This window comes from Pimephales promelas, chromosome 21 (genome assembly GCF_988280905.1).
Source record: "Pimephales promelas chromosome 21, fPimPro1.hap1.1, whole genome shotgun sequence".
NCBI lineage: Eukaryota > Metazoa > Chordata > Actinopteri > Cypriniformes > Leuciscidae > Pimephales > Pimephales promelas.
Genome location: NC_142789.1, coordinates 8407015 through 8413968, shown reverse-complemented (window position 1 = coordinate 8413968; position 6954 = coordinate 8407015). Strand labels below are relative to the sequence as shown.

General features: G+C 38.5%; 1 protein-coding gene across 2 annotated transcripts in view; it reads left to right on the top strand.

Annotated features, from left to right (window-relative positions):
- The first annotated feature begins 1184 nt into the window (after positions 1-1184).
- The window catches only part of ttll7 (tubulin tyrosine ligase-like family, member 7), a 166435-nt gene continuing 160665 nt past the window's right edge, over positions 1185-6954 (top strand). Inside the window, exon 1 of one of the 2 annotated variants that reach the window (XM_039653633.2) lies at positions 1185-1377. The gene's annotated coding sequence lies outside the window, so the exon portion shown is untranslated. The remainder of the gene's footprint in view (positions 1378-6954) is intronic. The other variant, XM_039653632.2, reaches the window with a different exon arrangement.

Sequence of the window (6954 nt, the reverse complement as noted above, 5' to 3'; positions counted from 1 at the left end):
GGTAGCCAAACAATGGGACCCATTGACTTTCATTGGCTCCCCCACCCACATATATTCTTCAAAATATCGTCTTTTGTGTTCAGCAGAACAAATAAATGATACAGGTTTGGAACAACTTGAGGGTGAGTAAATGACGACAGTATTTACATTTTTTGGTGAACTATCCCTTTTTACAGAAATGATGTGTCAAGATATGCTATTGACCATATTTGATTAATGATAAGAAAAAGGGTGGCTTAACTTTTCAATAAAAATGTGCCTAATGTTGTTGCTGTCATTATGTGCTCTATAAAATAATCACATCAACAGGTTCATCATTGTTACTCAGTCCTGACTGATGCAATTACTCATGTGAAGTGTGACATTATTATTGACTTGTATTATTGCTAGCCTACTCACTCTAGTTCACAAGTCAAACCAAATTTCCCCTGATAAAACCACTAAGGTAAGTATGGTAACAAACAAACAAACAAACAAACAAACAAACAAACAAACAAACAAACAAACACGTGTGCACCTTTGCAAGCGAGAAGCAAAATAGTCCACCGCCGTGTCCGAACGGTTATATCGTGGCGCCATCATGTGGAGAACAGACGAAATAAACTTAAGTGATGAAACACTTCTTAGTATTTTAACATTTTGGCTATCTACATTAATTGGCCAGTTTATTAAAATTCACGAGTAATTGGTAAGATTGAAATATCATTCAAACATAAATGTTACAAAATTACTAATAGACTAGGTTGACAAAAGACATTAAACATCAAACACCATAGTTGTTGAATAAAAAAAAAAAAAAAAAAAAGCAAAATCTAGCCGTATTTTATTTACTGTAAATTTTAAGTCACATTTTAGCTTTTAATCTAATGTCACAGTAGCCTAAACTGTGGAAAATGATTGATATTAGTCATCTGAATAAGAACCCGGATGGAAACATTGGTTTGTTGCTAAGAATCCGTGCGCTCCGGAAAAGTCCATGTATTTAGCAGTGGGGAAATATGGTCACTCGACAGTAAACATACACGCTAAAGCATACCCCTTAATCGTGTAGTAATACACAGTCATTTAATATAATTTAATAGCCAATAAAAATGTCCAAACTGTGGTTAAATTATATTTTGTTATTTATACTGTGTAAAGACCATGCAGTCTATGCGCCCCTATCTGAAGAATAGGTCGGTCCATCTTCATCGTACACTTGCGGTAACTGGACAACACACAGAGCAGATTGAGGGCTTCATTCAAAGCCAAACATTTAATTGTAATGTTAAAACGAAATAATATTAATTAAGGTAACAAATAAGAATTACACACAGAGAAACAGAGAAAAGCGAGGAACAGCGACATCATCACAGAGAGACAGAAGCCCGTGTTTAGGTAATTTACTCAAAACCTTCTCATTTAAACCTTCTCATTTTTCATTATCAATGATCTGATTACAGTGGTCACAAAGTAATAGACAAAATAATAATGCTGTTGACATATAATTATTCAATTGCTTAGGCTCAGTGTCTGTAAGCTATCTGGCTGTCTTGTGTGTCAAAATGCGGCGCATCTGCATCTCTGGTCGCATCCGCATCTACTGTTTATAAATGATGATCATTTGCACTTTAATAACATGCAATATAACCTAAGCATTGTTGACAAGTTCGCTGTGCAGTTTAGATGAACAGATGCATAAATCCTAGCAATGCATTACCAGTGTTTTATCATCTGGGCCTCCTTGCATCATTGGATCTTGCAGAGAAATCAAAGGCAAATGAATCACATGACAGCGCGAAACACCCTGTATAACCGTGAGTTCGAAGGAGAATGAACGGAGGCACGTGTTTGGATGCAGATCTGGACTTCTGATGGATGTCGTTTATATGTGGCCTACACTACACACAGCACAGGCAGGCCAACACTTCCATCACATAATGATCATGAATTAACCAGTGCACATGAGCCAAGAACAACAAAAGATCAGGATCTATATGTCTATACATTTATCCACCTCATGCCACAGCCTCTATAGCCTCTTAGCAGTACACTTCATAATATAACGTTTGTTGAGAGGGTGCCATGAGCTCAGTGTGGTAACAGACCAGTGATTCAAGTCTAACAGCTGATTACATCACTGATGTCTTCTGTTCATGGGAGAGAATGGCGTCTAGGAGAGGTTGATGTTGTTTGCTCAATGGTTCACTGTTGCAATAAACAAATTTGTAGGAGTAGGAGATTTGAAGATTTCTGCTATTCTATCTGTCTGGCAGAGGCGTGTCTTTTCAAATAACAGGATGAGAAAATAACCCATATTACAAAATGTGACATTAAAACATGTAAGTAAAAAAAAGCAAATAACACTGCCCAATAGTGACATCTGGAGGTGAAGTTACAGTGGGAGGCTCTGATCCCATTGACTTAAATAAGACCCCCTACATGTCTGCTGTGGGTTTAGTGGGGGGTAATTGAGAATGAATGGAGGAGGCAATATCATGTGAGAGGAGGCAATATCTCCATCATGACATGATTGGATATTATTGGTTTGTGCGAATGTTTATGTTCTCATTCTCGAATTGTCCCGAATGAAGACGTGTTTCTCGAATGGAAGGTTGCATCCTACAAAGGCTCTCAGCAGCCATGTATCAAACGTCTCTGAAGGCCGTCTCAATTGGAAGGTTCAACGGACACTGAGCTTGATTGAGTTAATTATGAAATGTAAGACAAAAATGATGTTTCGGACATCAGAGCATAGATGTTTTATTTTGTTTAGCTGTAAATGAATCACTTGACACTAAACTGACAAAAATGTAAGCCACTCGGAGAGCTCAGATGGCTGTCATTCACTGTATTGCGTTAATACAGTTAAAGCTATGGTATACGATTTCAAAGATTGTTCAATATTAATATCCTCATTTAGATGCTGGTTATGGTTATATAGTACAATCCTAATATTACACAGCAAATTCAGTTTTTTGGAATAAACTCCCTGTTAGTTAAAATCAACTCAATCTGAGTGTACATGTGAGACCATCAATTAGACTCCAGCGCAGAGTTAAAATAACTCTGCTCTTGGAGTTGAATTTTTAACACTTTTTTCAGGCTTCTTTTTTTCAGGCACTTTTTTCAGTTAAAATGGAGTTAAAATACTAATCCTACAGAGAGTAAATGTTACTCTAAAATTAATTATATGAACTCATTACCAGTGTTACCAGTTTGTTTAACACTTCTTAGAGTTAACATTTATTTAACACAATATAATGTTTTGTGTGGAAATTACTACACTGGACACCATACTCTTGATTTACTGCCTTTATTTGAGCAAATCCATTTGGTTCAGACTTGAGGAGGAGTAACCTTCAACCGCTTGCTGCAGGACAGTCGTCTGAAGATCACAAAAACAACAGCATGAGGCATAATATAATCTAGCACCATTCATTGAGAATGCAAAAATATATAAGCTCAAAATCACGCACATCGTGGGTCACCACTAATATAGCCTAACGTTACATAGCTGTTACAATTCAATTGCCTGTAATGCATTGATGCATCAATTTCACGACAAAACACTCATTTTCAGAAACACGGTGAATGGAAAGACGGTTAGCTAATGTTAACTCGTTTACATCGACAAAAAACCCACGCAAATAGCCATTTCAAAATTTGAAACAAGTCATTTAAACATGCGTTCAACAGCAAGTTTGTCATGGTCGTTGACGTTAATTAGTAAACAAACTAGCCTGTAACGTAACAGCTACGCGATGACCAAACGTGTTTGTCAGAAAATATATTTTTTAAATAGTTTTATATAAGTTACACTTTTACCTACCTCACGATGAAGCGTAAGTCCATTATTCCTTTGTGCAGCGGCAGTGTCGTGTCGTGGCGCACTTCTCAAAAATAACTCCAGGTGTAGTGTTAAAACACGCTCCTGAACACCAATGAATGAACTCCAAAATACAACACAGCCGGGGAGTATCCAATAACACAAACCGTAGTCAGAGTTAAAAAAATAACTCCAAAAAATGAACTCTTTCACACTTTTTTGCCTAACTCATGATTTTTCAACTCCTGAAATTTGCTGTGTATGAATAGAAAAAAGAATGAAAAAAATCCATTCACTCTATTGGCTGTACAGCCGCAGAGAAGTTGACCAATGTAAGCTGTCCGGCCGGACAGCTTACATTGGTCAACTGCTCTCATCCAGTCACCAGCTCCACTTGAAACTCTGCCTGGTGCTCGCGTCTCCAACCCTGCACCTGCCCCGCCCCCCTCCTTGCGCGAGCAAGCACGCAGCTTACGGTCTATGGTAGCTAGCTAAGTAGCGTCAGATCAGCAATGGATATAAATATAAACGACAGCAGCAAGCGGCCCCTGCTTGCCCCTACTGTAAAGTTTGGACGAAAGAGAAAGTCTGTAGAGGAAAGAGCAGAGATTAAAAAAAAAAATGTAACACCGGACTCTAAGTAGAATAAATATAGGGTCCACCATTAACTGTTGGAGGAAGCTTCAGGGAGATCTGGGACTGAAACCGACGCTGACACGGCTGACTTTTTGTTGAGCAGGTAAACATTTATTTATATTATGGTGTGACGTGTTAAATAAATAGCTTTTTATCAGTTTGACAACTTGCTCATGCTGCCGGTCGGCATTAGAATGTTAGCCGTTTAGCATCGCCTATCACGGGTCAAAGTAATTATATTTCTTGAACTCCTTGAATATATTTCAGTATGCCTAGTGGGTTTCTGTTTGTGCCGATCGGAATTTGAACAAGATGCGCTGTGTGCTGCAATAACAATTACTGACAACCTAGTAGCAATACTAACGTTAGTAGTATTATACTAATGGTGGTGGGGAGTTTAGAACATTTCATGTGTTGCTAATCTTGCATTGACGTGAACTCAAAAGTGACATTGGTCAGGGATCAGGTAGCACAGAGGGGAGGGGTGTGTGTGTGGAGGGGCGGGATGAGTTTTTCAAAACTTCCCTACCGTCTCAGGCTTTCTCGACCGATTTTTAACATCGTATATTATAGCTTTAATATAACGATTTGTAAAATAAAGCATTTATCCAAAATTAAGTTGTAAGAAATAGCCTGAAAACATAATGACTTCGGGGTTTTTAGTGAATAATCAGCTTGGGGAAATTAAAGGTAGACCTAGATCTTCTCATCTTTGTCCAGTGTGTACAAGCTTAATGACCAAAAACACACCCATTACTCATTAAAGGGACACTTCACCTATTTGCATTAAGCTTTGTATCTTTAGAAACCCAGTCATATTTTTGAATGGTCATGGATTATTCACTTATTTTCCCCTGAGATGGGGAAAAATAAGGATTTAAGTGTTTTACTTCCTGCTTATTGGGATGTAAAAATCGTCATTTTGCGTCACAATAAGCAGGAAGTCACATTCCATTGTAAAGTTTAGAGACTACAAACTTAGCTCCTCATAACTCAAAGGTGTGAGACTCACCCTACAGGCCTATTACAGATCAATGGGTGGGACTTCACTTGCAGAAACTGAAATCATACCATCTTGTTTGGAAGCTAAGCTAATAAGCACTGTGGAGATGGGAAGTTTGATGCAAACTAAACATGATATGGAAGAAGAGGATTTTGAAATTCTGCTGCTTGAATCCGATGTTCGTGGCTATCTTTACGAGTTGCAGTGTAGTGAATAACAGCTGAGGCTGATGGAGGAACATGAGGCAGCGGCCTGTCGCGGTAGATGAGCCCAGACTGGCTCGTTCTGAGGCGGACTGATTGTGCTTGTGCTATTGCTGGGTGCAACGGACACAGCTAGAGTCCGTCTGCTGCAGAGAATTTCAACGATGGCATTTTTTTTTCCTGGAAGAAATCTCTGAATCAGACGAGCACACAGACGTTTGTGTTGTGATTGTGATGTGAACCAACCTAGTTTCGCCTGTCTGAACATCCAGGTAGGATGCAGTAATTCACCATAGCTGATATAGAAAGGAAAACAAACGGGGATTAATTCACTAATGAGTTTGCCAATGTAACGTTAACAGGGTTCGTTGTTGTGGGAAGAAGGAGGCAGGAACTAGTGAACATTTAAACATTTTAATAGTAAAATGAACAAATACAAAATGAAAGTATAAGCCAGCAGAGCAACCCCTCATTGACGACTGATGTAGAGCCCTGCACGGGCCTCAAATCTAGGCCCTAGCCCGGCCCTGGCCCGAGACGTCTAGGCCCTAGCCCGGCCCGTGTCCGACAGCTCATCAGAATGATCAGCCCGAGTCCGACCCGAGCCCGTTATTTAAAAAAAAAAAAAAAAAAAAACACCTTACACAGCCTGCCCTGTTGCAGCAGTCATTTAAACAGATATGTTTTGTCCTCAATGGCAAAGTAGTTACCGTTTAGATTATTTTCATTTCTTTATAAAGTTAATTAAGACAAATGTTTCTTTTTATTTATTTATTTATGACGACCAAGCACCCGACAGCGAGTTAAACATGTTTGATCCATTTATAGCCTCTCAAATCAACACTTTACTTGGCTACAATAAAATCCATAGATATAAAACAACTTAAACATATTCACACAGACAGTTAACGTTAGTTTAAACGTTTGTTAAACGTTTATTGTCATTTTTGAAAAGCTGAGGCAAACTGCTCCGCTGCTCGCAACAGCACTCGTACAATACAATTTACAATACAATACAATACAGAGAATGCAATCTAAACAAATCAAATAAATTACATTAAAAACAAACATGCAGGTTATCTTACCTCAAAAATCAAGTCTTTACTACAGAACATGGCCATTCGTATTTCCAAAAGTTTCCAATAGACTAAAGACTAAATTGGACTAAAGTCCAATCAAACAAAAAACAACACGACAACCTTACTAAACAGTCTCTTACAGAGCATTGTGCAGAAAAAGCACCATCCACCGAGGAAAGTTTTAATCCAGTCGTACTTTTTCCAGCTGCGCTGAAGTCACGCTCA